Genomic DNA, 21,925 nt, shown 5'->3' with positions numbered 1-21,925 from the left:
TAGATAGACTTCTTCCCACTTGCTTTTAACTGTTCCTATTCTCTCATTTTTTTTATTTATTTTAGTTTCTGTTTTAGTGCACCCTAAGTACCTGCTCTTTCTTAGGTTCCTTTCAGTTCTCAGCCTAGCTCTTTTCAAACTCTTCAGGGCATGTTGTAATAATGCTATAAATAACACAGTACCCATAGGTTAGCATAGGGGAATGAGCTGTATAGTAAGTCTATATTGTCTTTCAACTTCCTGCTAGTAAGTAGTCTACACTTACCTTAATGTTGACCTCTTTCCCTGGTTTCTGACTGTCTGATTTCATGAATCTTACTTGACCAGCGACCCTGAGTAATTGATCATGTTTTGCAGTCCACTTAAAACCAAAGGGGATACTATTAAATATTTATTCAACATGTATTGAGGCAACTCATTCCTGAAGACCCTTGAGAACATGCTCCCTGCTATTCCTTGATCCTCCTGGTGTTGAGGTCTCAACTTAGATACCGCTCACTCGGTGCGCGATCTGAACGAGTCTCTTCTGTCTGCTTATCAGGGATAGCAGAAAGGCTCACTGAGCTGTGCAGTGATTAGCTCATCCCACGATTGGATCCTGAGAAGGCAAACTCAGCTTTCCATAGCGATGAGGTTAGTAAACTGAGGCCCTGATTTAATAAAAAGTGGTGCAACGCAGTGCTGCGCCAAAATTGACAGTGCCACACTGTGTCACTTTTGAAACGCAGGGATGCGCCGTATTTAAGGGAATACGGCGCACCCCTGCTTGGCACTAAATTGAGCTGCCTAACCCCAACGCAGTCATCCTGGCACCATTGAGCAAGGATGTCTGCGTTGAGGGGTGTGATTGTTTATGTGTGGGGAGGTGTCCCTTCCTGCACATAAACAATCACTAATGGTGCTTTGGCACTTCTGTGTGTGCTGCACAATGCAGCACACACAGAAGTGCCAAACCTCATGTTCAAATGATTGTTTATGTAAGGGACACCTTCGCGCACATAAACAATAATTTCTGGCATTTTGCTCTTTCTATGCGCGCTGCAGAGTGCAGCACGCATAGAAAAAGCAAATAAAGAGGAGGAATAAAAGTATTCCTCCTCATTGCACCCTGCTAACGCCACCCCTGGGGATGCCATTAGATTTTGGCGCTGCCTCAGGTTTACGAGATTTCATAAATCCAAGGCAGCGTGAAAATGCAATGGGTGTTGCTGGGGCACGCCCACAGCAACACCCATTGCACGTCCCTTCCACGCACAGTGCTGCGTGGGAAGGGGCTGCATTTACAAGGTGGCGTTAATCCACAAAAAGTGGATTAACGCCACTTTGTAAATACGGCGCAGTTCTTAGCGCCACATGAGCGTCACAAAAAGTGACGCTCCTGTGGCGCAAGGGGCCTATCAATACAGCCCTGAGTATCATTGATTTTGCTCTTATTTCCAGGGCTTGGGAACAACAGGAGTGTGATGTGAAGCAGTGTGAAGCACCATATTAAAAACAAGTTATTATTGGTATTATTTGGGCCTGGCATCCTGACCAAGTATCCGATTAGATACTGTTACTTAAATCTAGTATTTGTGTGTCGGAGGCAGTTCTTTCCTGTAAACGATAAAGGGGCTTATTTAGGCTGTGGCAGACCTCAGGCACAATTAATCTGAATTGGTTATGATGAGAAGCTAATGATGCCGTACAGGAGATGCTATAGGTGTGATCTCGTCATCATGAAAAATTAGGACAAAGCCAGTGGGCCTTATTTATATATTATGAAAACTATACCTTTGTACCTATAGGCCTTTAAGAGTGGATTAACCACAAACAGAGATTTTTATATATACAATATCGGTGAATACTATAGGAAGTAAGGGTTTATATGTTGACAAACCCTGGCACTGTGTTAATCCTTATTAGGCCCTTTTACGAGCGATTGTGTATTGTTTTGTCAGCTATAATTTTGTACATATCTGTTGTGTTTGTGTCTGTGTGGCTTTAGGTTGGTTGCTTTCTGGAAAAACATATGCTCAATGGAGATGGTTAGTGTGATATGCCAATGATAATGTCTATATGTTCAAAAACTTATGTCAGATGCAATATGTGTGATCTGTTTATTATGAAAGGTTATGACAAAGACAGTAGTCCTTACTTATTTATCGTGAAAATCATATGTGCTAATATGCCGCCAAGGGTGAATTATTATTTCACTGTAATGCACTCTGCGGTATATTTATGAGTTGGTTTGCATTGTGTATACACCACGTAACATGGTACATGCACAACGCACCCCTTACGTGTGATTTATGAAGCTATGCAAGGCCACTTAGCATGGCCCTGAGTGGCTCTATAAATCTGGAGTAAGGCAACGTAGCACAAATCCCTGCATTGCCTTAATCTTACCCAGGGACAAATACAATAGCTATCAACCTTGTTTACCACATTGTAAACACAACCCAGGCTTAAAGGCCTATTAGCCTTAATATCACTTTTCACTATAAATAGGTCAGACCTACTTCTTTTGTCATAACATTTCCTAATGTAGAGAGCAGGCACATGGCTTTGGACAACTTTTCCCAATGGCTGGGCCTAACAAGGATTGTCATATTTCAAATCTCCCTCCAGGAAGTACCAGATGAGGTAACAACACCAAAACCCTTGCCTACTTCAGTAATCTCTGAAATTCCATGTAACAAAATAGTTGTGTACAGGATTTGCCACACTGTATTACTAATTCTCCCAAAAGGCCTTTTGGCTCTAAATTATGCTTTTCACAATACAAAAAGGCAGGGCCATTGCATAACTTTTCATTATGAACAAAATGGACCAATGGCACTTGAAATAATTTTTACTAATTAACCAATCAGGCCTATAGACATTCTAATTGGCTTGTTAGTATAACCAAATCTGGTCTTCTGTGTTGAGCATAAACTGTTCCACAAGGCATCCATCAGCCATGTAGTTAACTAATTACAAATATGTACAAAATTACTTTCTTTAACTCAATGTGCAACCCCTCCTAAGATGGTCTAACAAGGAATAACCTAGTGAAAAAGACAGAAGAGGCCTATGTTTTTTTGCACAGAGTTTTCCACCCCAACTGTGAAGTATCCGCACTAATATAATATTAGTCCGTGGTATGGTGAATTTAACTGAGTCACCCACTGCATCAAAAATGCTAGGTGAGGAGCATCAAGGGTGATTCCTGGGATTTCTTCCATTTCACTGGGAAGGGGACACTGGTGGGGAATAGGTACACACAGAAACCTGATGGGTTGGAGGGGTGGATGCCGCGGTGAACACGCATTGGAAAAGCGAGTAGGTCTGGGATTAAAGCACTATCACATGTAGCATTTGCATATTAGAATGAGACTCCAGGAAAGGAGCTGACAGGACCTGATGGAGAGAACTATAGTTAAAGTAGTCCGTCATGCAGTTAAATCCAAGTTTTCGAATGGAGAGGAAAGGATATACCCAACCAACCAATGGCGTTAGATGAGAGATACATACTCCAATGAGCTGAGCCAAGTGTGACTAACAAAGCCACTGATTGAAACATTCCGGTCAAAGACAGCCCATGGTTGAAAGAGGTGGACCCAAAACCCACTATATATTATTACAAATAGTTCTGTTTAACAACTGTGCTGTCTAATCTAGACCTGAAGAGGACACGCAAGCTGAACACAGGGAGTTGACCTGAGAGTTTGTGGGGAAATGGTCTGTGGTAGAGGAGCAGGATATTGTGTAGCGAGCCACACAACAGAAGGGCCCCCACAATCTGAGGCTCAGGCACCTACAGCCCTGCAATTAGGGCATGGAGCACAATTTTCTGTTCCAAAGGAAGTACAGGAAATGAGGAGGACAAAGATTTGGTGCAGAGCAGGACAACCCAGTGATAACATGGTGGAAGACAAGCTACCTCACAGGTAGAGGAGCTCCTATAAGCATGGAATTTGTTATCAATAAAGATTACTAATTTAATCATCCATATCCAGTGCCATCATTGAAAGTGGACACCAGAACACAAGACAGGATGGGGAAAGGTGAGTGACAGCAATATTTGGAAGTGAGAGGAGCATGGGTTAGTAGAGACACAGAGTTATCTGCCAAGGGTTTGATGGGCAAAAGGAACGGGTAGTGACATCGGTTAGGGAACATAGGATGACAAGCAGAGGCATGTGACAAGCAAAGACAGAGGGTCCTGCAACATAGCGCACGGACTGAGAGGGCCTGAGTTTTATAGTCCACGGATATCCACAGACATCTGCATTATTCCATTAAACAGATGTGTCAGATTACAATGCAGCAGCTATGATGAGTCAGAGAAGATGACGTCAGACCGAATGCATTGAAGTTACCTGGGTGCACTCGACATATGAAGATTAAAAAAAGATAATGTTCTGCTCCTTGTAATGTTATCCTGGTCTACTTTGACTCAGGACTGATGTGCATTCCTTCCCTTCTGCATGTGCAAAGACCCAGCTAGTATATACTAACCCTGAATACAACATTGTAAATACATCCAATGGGATTTATCAGTTCATCCACACATATCTGCACCAGACACTTGCAGCAGAATCTACACAATTTCTATGTATAATTTTCTGAAGAGTGAATTAACTCCTATGGTCATCTCCAAAGAGTCATTTTGTGATGTGGGTAGAAGAAGATTGACACCCTGGGTTATCATCTTCAACCTGAATGTTCCTAAGCAAAGACTGTCAGATGTCCGTAATGCCCTCCTGTGTGTGAGAGTTGGTGCACCTGACCACTGGATCTCAATGCCTCCCCAAACCAAATTGAAGATTGTTGGACCTGACATCCTAGCATTGTTTTCCCTTGATGTTTTGCCTTCCATCCTCCTGTTTTAGCTGAACCTGTTTTGTTGGCTTTTAGGACTCTGCACACTTTGCCCATGCTAACCAGTGCTAAAATGCTTGTGCTCTCTCCTTTAAACACGGTAAAATTGGCTTACACCCAATTGGCATATTTAATTTACTTTTACGTCACTAGTACAGTGGTACTACATGTGCTCCGGGCCTGTAAATTAAGTGCTACTATTGGGCCTGCAGCAATTATTGTGCCACCCACTTAAATAGTCTTTTTAAACATTTCTCAGGACTGCCATAGTAGCCTGTGTGTGCATTTTTAAACTGGAATTTCGACCTGGCAAGGTAAACCTCTTGCCAGGCCCAAACATCCCTGTTTTATATAACACAATTTATTAATTTTTCAAAATGACACAAATTAACATATAATATAAATTTGGCCACATCGGTCATCCGTTTGAGTGCTAGACAGTTTGCATAAAGACAATGAGAAAATCATATGCTACATGCATTTCCCATTCTGCAAACCTACTAAAAATCGTATACAGGCACAGAGAGAGGGCCTGATTTAGATCTTGCTGGTATTGCTTCTGTAGTCGCTTTTCCATCAGATGTTCCATCTGCACCCACTCTATTTAGATGCTGGTGGGACCATAGACGAAAGATTGGCTGAATCCCGCCTACTCCCCCACAACTTTACACCCGCGTCGATGGCGCCATAGTGAATACTGGCTGGCGGCAGGACCCCAGCCACTTTTACCGCCGATCCAATCACAATGCGCTTTCTCACCAAGGCAACTGTGGCGGGGAATCCTCCACACCTTAGTTGGCGGATTGGAAGGGAAATTAGGTAAAAACATGCAATTTGTCCCTTTTACACTTCCGTTCCTGACTGAAACCCAACCAGATAAGTCCTGCCATTGCTGCTGCCACTTGACCACAAAGCAGGATGACCCCGTCGTGCCAGACTCAAAGGTGAGCAGTCCATATTAATTTTTAACATTGAATTGTCACTTAACATTAGCTGCAGACCAGTGCACTGACATACGTTATAAAATAATGTTTTAAACACTTGTGTAAGGCATATGTGTTTGCACTAGTTGGATCTGATATTAAAAGAAACACACCTGCATCAACACCTTTTGATTAAATAAAAAAAGATTATTTGGTGTAAGTATTCATTCCCAAAAATACTGCTTTCACCAAATTCTCAAAGTCCTTCACAATCGTAAGCAATGTCAATGTCTGGACTTTGCAATGTGACATGTTAGTAAAATGTATTTCTAGTTGTGATTATCAATTAGAACATGTATCTCACTGTTACATCAGTTCCATTCCATTAACACAATGAAGTGTACACCACTAATGAATGTGGGACAAACTTTGTGAAAGTTAAACTCCACAAATCATTCACATGATACTTCTCTCATGTACATTATTATAGCAAAGTAACACAAATGTGACAGTGAACTTTGTTTGGAAGATATATTTCCTTCTGGTTTGTTGCCCTTAACTTGTCTCCTGCATATAGTCCAGGGGTGACCTCCTCAGGAATGGGCATCTATTGAGCACCTTGAGGCTTTTACGTGGGAGGGGCGGGAGTAGATGTGGTAGGGGTCGTGGCAAGCTACACTAAGAATTGGGAGAGAGAATAAGGGTAGGAGGGGTGTGAGTAGATTAGTGGGTTGAGATAGAGGGAGATGGAGTTGATGATGTGTGTTTCTGTTACTGAGGTGGTTGGTGTGGTGGTGTATGTGCGTGTAGTATCAATAGTGTGTTGTGGTTTTGGATGTATCACATTGTGTGCTTCCTGCAGGAAAATGTTGTGTTGTGGAATTGCAAAGGATCGTTGTCTGAACAGACTGTGTTGTGTAGTGTAGTATGCGGGTGGACACATATAGCCACAGTACCTCAGGTGTGTGCATCTGGCATCCATTCCAGGCATGCCACAATTTTAAACACCTCCCACAATGGACCTCCTCTGTCAGGACACCACCACCTAAATATGGTTGACTGTAACCCGCCGTCCAGATGCCCACGGAGTACTTTTAGTTAGCACGAGAGTCTGCCGTGCCGTCGCAGGCCAGCTGTTACGCAACAGATCACACTCCATCGAGGTGGTCAGAGACTCAGTCGCAATACACCTAAATACACTGGTTGGAACACCGTCAGCTTGACGGAGTACTTGGAACCATCACCACAGCAGGACGATGATAGTCCCATCAAGATCTAGCGATAGAAGTTGACTAGTTAAACGGGTATTACAGTATTCATTATAATTGTAGATGTCATTTTAGGGGTGTTGGACCTGGCTTTTTGACAGGGTCATCCCCAAACTTTTTGCCTTCCTCCTTCTCTTTTTCTGACCTCATTTTTGCTGGTTTTTAGATTCTGCGCACTTTACCAATGCTAACCAGTGCTAAAGTGCATATGCTCTCTCCCTTAAAACATGGTAACTTTGGATCATACCTGATTGGACTATTTAATTTACTTATAAGTCCCTGATAATGTGCACTACCTGTGCCTAGGGCCTGTAGATTAAATGCTACTAGTGGACCTGCAGCACTGGTTGTGCCACCCACTTAAGTAGCTACCTTAACCTTGTCTCAGGCTTGCCATTGCAAGGCCTGTGTGTGCAGTTTCACTGCCACTACGACTTGGCATTTAAAAGTACTTGCCCAGCCAAGAACTCCCCTTTTTCTACATATATGTCACCTCTAATGTGTGCCTAGGTAACCCCTAGAGCAGGGTGCTGTGTAGGTAAAAGGCAGGACATGTACCTGTGTAGTTATATGTCCTGGTAGTGTAAAACTCCTAAATTCGTGTTTACACTACTGTGAAGCCTGCTCCCTTCATAGGCTAACATTGGGGCTGCCCTCATACACTGTTGAAGTGACAGCTGCTGATCTGAAAGGAGCAGGAAGGTCATATTTAGTATGGCCAGAATGGTAGTACAAAATCCTGCTGACTGGTGAAGTCGGATTTAATATTACTATTCTAGAAATGCCACTTTTAGAAAGTGAGCATTTCTTTGCACTTAAATCTTTCTGTGCCTTACAATCCACGTCTGGCTGGGCTTAGTTGACAGCTCCTTGTGCATTCACTCAGACACACCCAAAACACAGGGTACTCAGCCTCACTTGCATACATCTGCATATTGAATGGGTCTTCCTGGGCTGGGAGGGTGGAGGGCCTGCTCTCACACAAAGGACTGCCACACCCCCTGCTGGGACCCTGGCAGACAGGATTGAACTGAAAGGGGACCTGGTGCACTTCTTAGCCACTCTTTGAAGTCTCCCCCACTTCAAAGGCACATTTGGGTATAAAACAGGGCCTCTGCCCTACCTCAAGAGACACTTGCTGGAGAAGAAACCTGAACCAGAAACTACATCCTGCCAAGAAGAACTGCCTGGCTGCTCAAAGGACTCACCTGTCTGCTTTCTACAAAGGACTGCTGCCTTGCTGTTGCCCTGCTGCCTTGCTGAACTCTTGACTGGCTGTGAAAGTGCTCTCCAAGGGCTTGGATAGAGCTTGCCTCCTGTTCCTTGAAGTCTCAGGGCCAAAAAGACTTCTCTCTTTTACTTGGACGCTCCATACGCCGAAAATTTCGACGCACAGCTTGTTTCGCGGCGAGAAAAACGCCGAACTCCGACGCTGATCGACGCAACGCTCTGGGGACGATCAAAGATCCGACGCACGGCCTCGCAAGGACAACGCCACCCGACCTCTAGAGGAGAAATCGACGCGACGCCTGCCGTGAGATCGTAATTTCAACGCGCAGCCCCGCAGATCGAAGTCTAGAGGAGAAATCGACGCGACGCCTGCCGTGAGATCGTAATTTCGACGCGCAGCCCCGCAGACCAACGCGCAGCCGGAGAACAAGCAGGAAAATCCACGCACAGACCCGGGACATCTGGTAATCCCCGTGATCCACAGAAAGAGACTGTCCACGCGCCGGAAAACGACGCCGACTTCCCCGCGTGGAAAATAACGACGCAAGTCCGTGTGTGCTGGGGAGAAATCGACGCACACACCCTTTTTCCACGCACCTCTTCCTTTGTGGCCCTCTAAGGAGATTTTCCACCAGAAACCAGGTACTTTGTGTTTGAAAGAGACTCTGTTTACTTTCTAAAGACTTAAGACACTTTATATCACTTTTCAGTGATATCTTTACAAATTCATATTGCAACTTTGATCGTTTTGACCTGAAGATACCCAGATAAATATTATATATTTTTCTAAACACTGTGTGGTGTATTGTTGTGGTGTTATTCTATGGTGTTGTATGATTTATTGCACAAATGCTTTACACATTGCCTTCTAAGTTAAGCCTGACTGCTCGTGCCAAGCTACCGGAGGGTGAGCACAGGCTGATTTTGAATTGTGTGTGACTTACCCTGACTAGAGTGAGGGTTCTTGCTTGGACAGAGGGCAACCTGACTGCCAACCAAAAACCCCATTTCTAACAAGGGGGTAGCTGTAGTGGCTGTAATAGATTGTTTAGTAAGGAGTGACTGTGGTCCCATGTCCAGGAATTGATGTTATAGGTTGATGTGATTACACTAAAGGTTACTGTAAGTACCCCTTACAGAAAAGGGTTGTGTACAGTAATGGGGTGACTGTGGGGATGACTGCAGCATTGTTTAGATTTGCTGATATATATAATCTGTAAATGCTGTTGAACTAAAAGGCTAAGAGGCCATATAACATGCATAGTACTTGGTATTTTGGGCTTCATAAGCCAGCATAGCATTATCTGTTTCTTAAAGAGACAGGAGTAGAGTGGCAGTAGAGAATATAAATACTACAATAGCCTGGAATTGTTTTGCTGTGGTACTAACCACACTGCACATGTAGTTCTGAATACCCCATTGCAGCACTAAGCATGGCCATCAGAAGAAGGTGTGTGAGTGTGCTAGACGTCACAAATCTTTCATATAAACCACTGTACCCTGCTGGCATGTCGAGTGTTATCTAACTTACTATGAAGGAAGGAGGACCGTGCACATACTGACAATTAGCTATTGGAAAAGGTAAGGCTCACATCAGTGTTTTTACTATTCCAACCCCTCCATATTACCTGTTGGTAAGGTTTACATAGCTGTTGATGAAGCAGAAAATGAAGGTTTTGATTTATTAACGCTTAAACGTAGTGCTGAAATGATCATGTGTGACGTTAACCGAACTAATTAAGATTGTACGGGGACAAAATGTGCCCTCAGAGTAGTTTGCCATCATTTATACGCGTGCTTTATATAACGTGGTGTATTAGAATTGCACTAATCCGACATAATCATAAACGTATGCTACGATTTGCTTGTTTGAAATGTTTTAGCTTAGCATTACTTTAGCGGAGGCTTTGGCCTAGTTGCCTGGTCTCACGGTTTAGATGCTCGTATTTTTCCACTGTGCTAATAAACGTGTATTCTTGCTTGAAGCTGTACTTTTCCACAGAAACTGTTCACATGCTTATCTTAAAGTTAGTGCCAGCCTGGCATATTTTCTCTTTAATTCAAGGTCGACTTGCAGGTGCGGACAATGGAGGCTCTGAGAGTAAGCTAATTGGGAGACAATGTTGCGATTTGCGTACCCATCTCCAAGGATAATGTATGCTTAAGTAAAAGCTTGAGAACTGTCGTTTTTGATTGGTTAATTTGAAGCTAACCTATGAACCCTCCAATGGAGACCCTACAGGACTTGAACTGTTGTCTATAAAAACCAGGTGCACGAGAGGAATGCTCTCTCTATCATCGGACATCCTGCCATTTGCAGACTTCGTAGCTATTATGGCCCACTTTGCTGCGACGCCATTTTGAGAGACTTTGATGCTTTCTTTAATCGAGAGAAAGAGACTTTAAATGATTCTTGCCCTAGAGACTGTAACTTTGATTTGATCCCTTTGCATGAAGTAATAGTTTTACCTTGCCGCCGTGAGGCATTTGCCCCGTCCACCCCTGCCCCTTTGTCCCGTCCCATGCTGATCGAGAAACGGTAACCATGATGACCGAAGAACGGTACCTGCGAGACGAAGACTTCCTTGTATGCTGAGCGTAATTGGTAAATATGAAAGGAAATTGTAAAATTGCATTGTGTTTCTTTTAGGTAACCAACTGCTGATTTTGGTAAGAGCCCTAGTTAGGAGTTTTTCTAAATTAATGTTGCTAAATTATTTTTGCATGAAGTCCCACATGCCGATGCTAATTTGAGGTTAGAAGAGGATTCCATATGTCACACGATGCAATTTGAGATCTTGTTATGCTGACTAAATGTATGCCATTAGTTCATTACAGATTATCGTATTAGTGATTTGCATTGCCATTATCGAATGCCTTGTGATTCAAATGCTACATAAATTACATTTGTTTCGACGTTATGGACAGCTATTAATGTTCATTTATGTTTATCATTTGGTGTTGAGACACATCTATATTGTGCTAGCTTTGTTAATATAGGGAAATAAATTCACTAACTTTGCATTAAACTGGTGTGGTTCTTCCTGACTGAAAGGTCAGGGTTCACCGAAATGCATTCTGGATTAATTGTTAAGTGTTATGTTGTTCAAGGTGTTGCTTATGTTCGTTATTGATTATTGATTTGATGCGACTGATCGATATAAGAGTACAGAGGGTTCCCACTAAGTCAAAAGATTCATCGGCCTAAAGAGCGTCCGAACGCAGGTAAAATTATTACTACGGACCGCTCTATCAGTTGATGGTAGCAGAGGACGGTTTCGTCTTTTGGGACCCTGTACTATTAAAGTACATGGTGTCGAATTAACGGTTACGCATTTTGAAACCCCATTTGAGAGGTTGAATTAGATTTTTCTTGGATAAAACGGATTGACAAGATGATGATGGGCTAGGTCCACCGCGACTTTCCCGGGATCTCGGAGCTTGCGAATGGAGAGAACGGAGGTGTGGAATCAGCGCTGGCGGTACTAGTGATGGTATGAGTGGAGTTAGGGTTTTGCGCTTGCACAGCTTATTGCCGCAGGGTGTGTGAAAAGGTTGCGAGGATTTTCTTTTTAAGGATAGCGGAGGTGCGACTCCGACTGTAGAAGTAGAGAAGTCGTCGAACTTCATAGAAATAACGGAGGTGCGGCTCCGAGTGTGAGAGTAGGGAAGTCGTCGAACTTCATGTGCGTCTGGCGCTTTGTGCATAAAAAGGTCCACATGGTTGTTGTTGTTGAGACGGGCCCTGCGAGGTCAAGAGACTCCGGAGTATGTTGATCCATGTTGTGGTCTGGGCGGTTTAGTAGGTTGATCGGGCGTGGTCAACAAGTCGGGTAAGTGTGTTAGGGAGTGAAAGAAACTTCGACTTCGGGCTTTGACAAAGATTCTAAGTGCACTAGAACAGATCATTGACAAGTTGAGAGTAGGTCTGCGGGTCAGATTTGCTTGCGAATGTGGGGACTGAGAAAGACGGAATAGCGGCCAGAGGCTAGTGAAAAGTCCCGAGGCTAGTGAAAGGTCCCTAAGGTCCTGAAGCGATTGTGGTACCCTTCCTGTAGTAAACCGACAGATCTGTTTTATTTTTTGGTAGCTCGCAATATATGCAAGAAGTTGTTACGAAAAGAGGTGAGTGAAGGAAGACTAGCCGCGAGGCTTTGTCAGCCGCAGTGTGTGTGAGTGTGACATCACTAGGAGCCGCGCTGGGATAGGTTGGTGGGTGAGACGGGTCGCGCACGGATTGGACGCAGTCCGTGGGACTCGATTGGAAGGGGAAAGGCAGGTGAAGAGTATTCCGGGAATTAAAGTCACCTATTGATTACAAATTTTGTGGAATTAAAGTTACCTATTGGTTAAAGTTTTGTGGAATTAAAGTCAAATATTGGTTATAAACTTGGTTAAATAAAAGACGAGAAAAATTAAATTCCTTAAAGCATTCAGGAGCGCGATGAAGGGGGAGTCTTACATTAAAGCGAGCGTAGGAGAGGAGACGCCGCCCGAAGGTACACCAGCTTACATTGTAATGGAAGAGAAGGGGGTAGCTCCGTGCCTTTGGCTAAAGCAATGGCACAAGTTGACAGAGAAACATGGGAGCGTAGCGTTCCCGATATATGGGACATTCAATATAAAGATTTTAGAGAATTTGAGATTCACGATGTATGACATGAAGGTGCCTCCAAGGCCAGCACAGTTTGAGGCTCTAGCAATTTGGGAACTGATGGCCAGACAGCAACAGCAGAAGAAGTTCGAGACCAGGATGAGGAAGGTAGAAAAGACACTAGCGGATGCTAGGTGGGATAATGCACAGAAGGTGTGGAGGTCAGATGTATTGCAGGGGATAAAATTGTTCCCCGCAATTACTAAGGAAGGAGAAGAGACAGGCAAGAAAGCCACCTGTAAGACAGACAGAAAGTGTTCCAAGGATAGAGAGGACGAGGAAAAGTTGAGAAGAGAAGAGGAGTTAGAGGATGAGGAGTTGATAATGCAATTGCTGAACGACCGTCCACCGCCTTATGCAGAGAATGGACAAGGTCCAAGTACCAGTTCTGCCCCTCCAGCACCGGTACAGAGCAATGAAACACAGAGTTCAGGAGCGTTATCGGGATCTAAGGACCCGAGTTTATTGTTCACCCCGCAGATACCGCAGGTTAGGAGGATATATCCAGATGTGCCTGTGTTGAAACCAGCAGAAAATTATCAGCCGCAGATGCCAGGGTACTACAGTAGTGAAAATAGTGGAGGGATGATCCTAGATCCAACCGTAAGGGGAGTACAGAATGGTTACAACCCAACAATGGCACAAGCTGAATCAACTCAGTTTTTGATGCCTCAAAAGCAGATGCAGGGAGGAAACGCACATGCTCAAATGACGGGGAGCCAGATGGGTATGCCGGCAATGATGACCCATGGTGTGGGAATGAACATGCCTCAGAACATGGGGAATGGACAGAACCCAGACGCGATATCACTACCCATTACTGTAGGTCCACCGGTACCTCTGTATAGTCAGCCTAACTTGGGTCTGAGCAGTCAGGGATCGATGCTGCAGAATGGGACAGAAAGGAGGTGCATAGAAAACACCCCCGGGATAACTCCGATAGCGACTCAGCCAAATGGGTCTGGATCCTTGATGGAGTTTAGTCCCATATGTGCTCAGTCAACCCTGGGGAGGTCGAGCCCCCCACTGATAATACCTCTCACATCGAACACTGAAAAGCTGCCGCAGCCATCGATGGCAGTCGATGTGAACGCTACCCTGATGGGGGTGAATGCGCAACAGCTGACACAGTGGTTCAACAGTCTGAATTCTACACAAAGTTCAGTTAGCGGGAGAGGAGAAGACTATATGAATAGGGTCAGGTTGAACATGGAAGCACAAGAATTGGTGGAAGGGACCATGGGAGTGAACAGGTTAGAGTCCTACACGGAAGAAGAGCTGAGGTATCTATGTCCCAGGATTACGAAGGAAGTGAACAAGATACATAAGAGCTTGCAGGAAGCAGCTGACAGAAACGGGGTTGACATAGACAAGACGAAACACTTGAGCAGGAGCTACAGGTTTGATTTTGGGACCACAGATTTTGAACACATGAGGTCAGCAGGCATGAAGACACACCTTAAAGAATTGCTGCAGAGTGCACAAGTGTGGAGGTGCTTAGACAAATGGGAAAGCAGATGGGTAAAGAGGAAGGACAAGAGGAGGGACAGTGCTACAGAGCACAATGAGAAAAGACCGCAGAGTAGTGATACAGTAACAATGTTACCAATGAGGGAGACAGCAGGAGGAAAATTAGTACATGTACCATGGCACAGAAGCGACATTCAGTCCCTTACGGACGATTTTCCAAAACTAAGAGAGAAACCGATTGAATGGTATCAGCAGACTGATAGGTTTGTGAAGCTTGCAAAATGTCTTTGGGAGGACCTGAACACTCTCTTTGAGATTGTGGTTCCGGCAGATTTGTGGGAGGATTGCAAAAGAGCTGTAGGTTGGCCGACAAGTGAACCAGAGAGGGACAGGGAGACAGGTGCACCATCACCTTTGGTGATGAGCTTGTACTATAAGGTGATTGAGCATTTGAAAACGAAGGTACCCGCGAAGAATGTGGATTGGCAGAAGATTGATCGAACTGCCCAAGAGACTAAAGAATCGATTCATAGTTACTATGAGAGGTTGTTGAAGGCGTTCAAGAATTACAGTGGCACGGAAACTATTGAGGCGAAGGACATGCTCCATTTTGTCTTCAGATTTGTGGAAGGGCTGAGGCCAGAGATAAGCCAAATGATAAAGTTGCATTTGATTTGTTGGCAGTCTAAACCGATTGATGAGGTCTTGACTTATGCGAAATACTGTAGCGACGAAATTGAAGTGAAACAGAAAAAGCTGAAAGAGAAGGTGATGATGATGCAGCTTAAGGCAGCTCAAACAGGTTTGCAAGGTCTGCAAGGTCTGCAAGGTTTGCAAGGGATGCAAGGGTTCCAACAGCAGGTACCGCAACCGCAGTTGCAGTTGCAGGGAAACATGGCGTTTCAGCCACAGGCCAGAGGCAGAGGCAGAGGAGGTTTTGTGAATAATGGTCCGGATTTGAACACTGTTGTGACGGGTGTGCAGGCAATGAAGAAGGTGATGCCGTGTCACGTGTGCGGAATCGTAGGTCATTGGAAACGCGAGTGCCCGATGGTGGTGCAGGAAGGTGCAGGTGTAGGTGCAGGTGCAGGTGCAGGTACAGGTGTTGGTCAGCAAAACAATGATGTCAATGCATTTCAGACAATGAGGGGACCGAAACTGAGAGGTCCAAGCCCAAATTTTCAGACCATAAATCAATTGCAGGGATTACAACCTATGCAGCCGCAGCAGATGCAGATGCCTCGTATGCAGATGACGCAAATGCAGCCAATGCAACAGCAGTTACCTATGGTACCTAATCAGCAAATGCAAATACCCTTGGCACCAATGAGTCAGCAGCAAGTGATGGTTCCTCCGCAGGTAACGGGTCAGGTAATGAGTACAAATGGCACCGTACAACAGTTCCCATTACACAGTGAGAGTGGAATAAACAACATATGGGAGAGTGAAAGTTCAGGAGAAGAAGGAGACTGTGTGCTTGCGGCATCCTTGGAAGTTGATCAAAGGGGTCCGTACGTAGAGGGAAGAGTAATGGGTCATCGTGTCTCGTTCTTGGTTGACACGGGAGCCACACGTTCAACAGTTAAGAGCAGTGAAGTACCAAATTTGCCACTCTCAGGGAGGACAGTTCAAGTGGTGGGAGTAGCAAACAGACACCTGACGAACCCAATTACAGATCCAGTTCCAGTCAACATTGGTAACTATCAAGGGGTACATCAGTTTGTGGTGTGTGACTCAAGCCCGATAGCACTGTTAGGAAGAGACCTATTGTGTAAATTGGGTTGTTCGATAATGTGTTCAAACTAAGGAATAACAATACAAACGAGCAATGATGGGGAAGACGAGGACAGTATAGAGGGGGAGGAGATGGAAACAGTCGACGAAGAGTATCCTCTGATTTGTCTTTTCCCGATGATAACTGAAGAAGATATCCCAGCAGAATTACGGGAAACAGTTGGAAAGGAAGTGTGGGACATGACAGGGAAAGAGGTGGGATTGATGAAAGGAGTGGAACCAGTAAAAGTGATGGTAAAGCCCAATGCGATCTTTCCCCAGACCCCACAATACCACATGCCACAAGATACTCTCATGAAAGTTGCTCAACTTATTGACGAATTTGTAAAACAGGGGGTACTGAAAGAAGTGCTAAGCATTCCATGTAATTCACCGATAATGGGACTAATAAAGCCAAGTGGGAAAGTCCGACTTGTGCAGGATTTGAGGAAAATAAATGACATCATAGTAAAGTGCTGCCCTGTCGTGCCGAATCCAGCTGTGATAATGTTTCAAGTCCCTTGCGATGCTGAATGGTTCTCAGTCATCGATTTGTCACAGGCATTCTTTTCTGTGCCTCTTCATGAGGACAGCCAATTCCTCTTTTGTTTCAAATTCCTAGACAGAGTGTACAGTTGGTGTCGAATCCCTCAAGGGTTTTCTGAGTCACCGTCAATATTCAATCAAGTTCTAAAGAAAGATCTGGAAGAATTAGAATTGCCATTCGAGTCAATTCTAGTACAGTACATTGATGACTTACTGGTTGCATCCAAAACGGAAAATGGCTGCACAGCCGATACCATTGCTCTGTTGAACCATTTGGGAAGGAATGGACATAAGGTGTCTCCTTCCAAATTACAGTTCTGTCAGAAGAAAGTGAAATACTTGGGTCACCAAATAGAGAAAGGGTCACGGAGAATAATGAAGGAAAGAATCACAAGTATACTCCAAATGAGTCCACCAAAGACAAGGAAGGAGGTGAGGAAGTTTTTGGGAATGGTGGGATATTGTCGCCAGTGGATTCCCAACTTTTCGTCTCTAGCGAAGCCTCTACTGAAATTGACCCAAAAGGATGCCTTGGATGAAATTGAGCTGAAAGGAGACGAGATGGATGCTTTTGTTGAACTGAAAGAATGCATGTGCAGGGCTCCAGCTTTAGGTATGCCTGATTACACGAAGCCTTTCACATTGTTTTGTCATGAACGTGATGCATGCTCTTTGTCTGTCTTGACCCAAGCCCATGGTGGCGTAAACAGACCAGTAGCGTATTTTTCAGCTACTTTGGATCCGGTTGCAGCAGCACTCCCAGGGTGTTTGCGCGCCGTAGCAGCAGTTGGTATCAGCCTCACTCAGAGTGAAGGAATAGTGATGGGACACCCAGTAACAGTCATGGTCCCTCACTCAGTTGAAATACTTTTGACCCGCTCCCGAACGCAACACATGACTGGAGCAAGACTCACAAGGTATGAAACGATAATTTTGGGCTCACCGAATGTGCAGCTGAAAAGGTGCACTACGTTGAATCCAGCAACCTTGCTTCCTGGAGAAAATGCTGAAATTGAGAACGCTGAAGACGTCGAGCATGACTGCCTTCAGGTGACTGAATTTTGCACAAAACCCTGACCGGACATCAAGGATACTAAACTTGATGAAAATGACCAGATTCTTTTTGTTGATGGTTCATGTCTAAGAGATGGGATGGGGATTTTGAAAGCAGGATATGCTGTATGTACTGTAACAGGGGTCTTGGAAGCGGGATGGCTTCAAGGAGTCTATTCTGCACAAGTAGCAGAACTTGTGGCCCTCACAAGAGCATGTCAATTGTCTGCATTGATGAAAGTCACCATTTACACTGATAGTCAATACGGGTTTGGGATTGTGCATGACTTTGGACAACTATGGTCACAGAGAGGGTTCCTGACTTCTTCAGGATCTCCAGTGAAGAACGGGGAAAGAATAAGGGAATTGTTACATGCCATTCAAGTGCCAGCCGAAGTTGCAGTGGTAAAGTGTAGTGCTCACACGAAAGGACAGGACTATGTGTCTCTGGGAAATGCATATGCGGATCAAGTCGCAAGATTTTGTGCCTTGAACTGTATATTACTAAGAGATGATTGGAATACGATAAATGAGCCAGAACTCGAACCAGCTGAAGCATTTGCCTTGAAGGTTGTAGATACGATAGATGAACTGAAAGCATTGCAAAATAATGTCAGGGAGGATGAAAGAGATTCCTGGATTAAATCACAATGTATAAAGAGACAAGACGAGTTATGGGTTTCACATGAGGGAAAATTTGTTTTGCCAAATAGTCTCTTATCACAGCTTGCGCGGTTCTATCATGGGCAGGCTCACCTAGGGAGAGATGCCATGATAAGATTGTTCAAAACTGATTGGTTTAACCCCAGATTTCGCCAAGCTGCAGAAGCAGTTTGCCATCGATGTGTCACTTGCCAGCAGATGAACCCAGGGAAGGGAACAGTTGTGAGCGCGAGTCACATTGGTAGGGCAAGCGGTCCTTTTAGCCGCATGCAGATGCACTTCATTGAGATGCCTGTGCATGGGGGTCTGAAATATGTGTTGGTGATTGTGTGCATTTTTAGTCACTGGATTGAGGCATACCCTACACGTAGAAATGACAGCCTTACAGTTGCCAAGCTATTGTTGAGGGAGTTGATACCACGTTTCGGATTCCCGATCTCTTTAGAATCAGATAGGGGAAGTCACTTCAATAACGAGGTGATAAAGTTACTTTGCGAAGCACTGAACATTGAGCAAAAGCTGCACTGTAGCTATCGCCCTGAAGCATCAGGACTGGTGGAGCAGATGAATGGTACGCTGAAATCGAGAATGGCAAAAATATGTGCATCGACAAATTTGAAATGGCCTGACGCATTGCCCTTAGTGCTAATGTCAATGAGAAACACTCCTGATAGAAAGACTGGATTGTCTCCGCATGAAATTCTCATGGGCAGGGCTATGAGACTTCCTGCAGTTCCCTCAAACATGCTTTTGAATATTACAGATGATATGGTGTTAGACTACTGCAAAGGACTGGCTGATGTGGTTCGCTCTTTCTCTCACCAGGTGGAAGCGACCACCTTACCACTGATCCAAGGTCCAGGACACGCACTGAAAGCAGGTGACTGGGTCGTGATAAAGAAGCACGTGAGAAAATCGTGTCTGGAACCCCGTTGGAAAGGCCCTTTTCAAGTGATCCTGACGACAACTACCGCTGTGAAGTGTGCGGGGGTTCCCAACTGGATTCACGCCAGTCACACAAAGAAGGTGTTGTGTCCCACAGATGAGGAAGTTGAAGCGCTGAAAATACCAGTGCCTGACAAAACAGTGCCGAGTGCTGAGAAAGAACAGAAGCGAACTGAAAGCGAACAAGCAGTAGTAGGAGAGAAGGAAATATTATTGGAGGGCGAAGAGTCTGACTCACTTGGGGAAGACCAAGGAGAAAGTTCAGACAGCGACGAAGAAGCTGCAGGTGACAAGGAGCCTGAAGCAGCTGAGGGTAGCAAAAAGCCTGAAGCAGCTGAAGGTGACAAGGAGCCTGAAGCAGCTGAAAGTGATAAAGAGCCTGACGAAAGTAACGGTGACGAAGGGCTCGAAAAAGTTGAAAAAGCAGGAGAGCCTGATCAGAGGAGGGCTTTCCCAGAAGCAGACGATACAGGAAAACAAAAAGAGAACGTGATCGATTCACCGGAAGAAGGGGATAAGGGAGAAAAGAACGAAAAGGTTCAAGCTTCCACAGAAAAGACAGCAGGTCCATCAAATGGACATGGTGCAAAGAGAAGACTAAGTATCTCACCGATAAAAGAAAAGGGTAAAGAAAGTTTGAACGAAGGAGGAAGGCCAAAAGTGAAAGAGAAAAGAAAGGAAGTGACTGTCGTGGAACAATCGTCAAGTGAAGAAAAAGACTTGACAAAAGAGGAAAGTACCAGCGAAGCAGAATCGAAAAGAGAAGCAAAATTGAAGAGGAAAAGGATACCAAACAGGAGGTATTCCGGTCCTGAATGGGCATATGCAGTCAATGATGATTGGACTGACGAGTTTGTATCTCTAAGCATCGAGAACGAAGAAGAAGAAGAGATACCAATAGAAAAGAAAAGTTTCATAGACTCTGTCGATTGAAAGAGTAAATGATATTGCTTGCTACAATCTAACGTGAAAGAAACAACCAGCTGAGACATTGTTAAACCGGATGAGACATTTGCTAAACTGATAAAGACTGAGTTATTGCCGAATTGAGACAAATGCTGCTAACCGATAAGTGACTGGCCTTTTGAAGAAGACGGTGTGAACATTGCGCTCGTTCAGCTTTGTAACTGAATTGCTAAATAGTTTCTTTTATAGGTGCTTCTAGCTCTCTGATTCTATACAGATCATGACGCAAAACAATAGAAAGAAATATTGTAAATACGTGTGTATAGGCTTGGTAGTAACATGTGTAATAATAATAATGGCAATTGTGTTTGGAATGCATGGGAAGGGTGAGAATGAGACTATTGCTGCTTCTACCATTGCTCCTGTTACTGTCACTGAACTAACCCCATTGAAAAGACTAGCATTGGATGAGAGGCTCTTGCATGATAAGAAAGAGCTTTCGTATAACGTTTTCTATCGCTTACTAACAGAGTATGTTGAGACTATGGATGCGAAAGATTGTTATGTGTGTACACAGATACCGACATCAGTAAAGGAAGGGGTGACTTATCACCACATGCCTCTTACATATGGGATTACATGTAGTATAGTAATGTCTAGGTTTTATGGTCAATCTAACATACAGTATTTTTACTCGAATTATGATGTTACCTTTGCTTATGTTCCTATAATAGCGCAGCTAAGCCAGACTGCAAAATATTGGGATTATAAAATTATGGGGGAATTTTTCGAGCCAATGCAACCTTTTGAAACGGCTCATGCTCATAGGGAGAACCTTACTTGCTCAGTCTCTGCTGTAGAAATAAGCTTTTTAGATCGCACAGATGATAGAAGGGCTCAAATGAAAGCGAAATTAGAAAAGGAGCTACATAAGAGGACTTCAGTAGATAATTATGATTTTGCTGCTATAAAGACACAAGGGAAAATAGCTTTAGATGCTTGGCATGTAGGGACATTTTTTATATATCGAGGTGAATCTTATTATGACAATATTTTTGTAGGAGCGAGTGAGTGCAAACATACGTTTATTTTTAAGGCCAAATGGACATTCATGATGAACGGACTTGACCCTGTCATTCCAGGTGTATATTACATTTGTGGGCATAATGCCTATTATCGTCTTCCAAAGGGATGGTGGGGGAGATGTTATTTGGGTATAGTGTTCCCAAAGGTTTATCAGCTGGATGACGTATCGATGATTCAAAAGACATCTGGATCTCATAGTATCCAGAAAAGAGAGACCGCAGCTGCTGTGGTAGGTGATATATTTGGAGCCATGATTCCTTCATTGGGAGTTGTGCTGAATTCCATCAAGATACGAAAGTTGTCTACTATAGTGGATAACATGTTGACAAAGTTTTCAGGTGCTATAATCCTGATAGATGCTGAGCTTGCAGCGGAAAGAGCTATGACTCTTCAAAATAGGCTTGCTTTAGACATTCTTTTAGCAAAGGATGGAGGCGTTTGCAAAATGATTGGTGCACGTCACTGTTGCACCTATATACCGGATAATAGTGTGAAGATTAAAACTATGCTTGCTAATCTAACAAAAGAAAGTGCAGACTTGAAAGAACTGAAAGAACCAGGAG

This window comes from Pleurodeles waltl, chromosome 11 (genome assembly GCF_031143425.1).
Source record: "Pleurodeles waltl isolate 20211129_DDA chromosome 11, aPleWal1.hap1.20221129, whole genome shotgun sequence".
Classification (NCBI taxonomy): domain Eukaryota; kingdom Metazoa; phylum Chordata; class Amphibia; order Caudata; family Salamandridae; genus Pleurodeles; species Pleurodeles waltl.
This window is presented reverse-complemented; position numbering follows the sequence as displayed.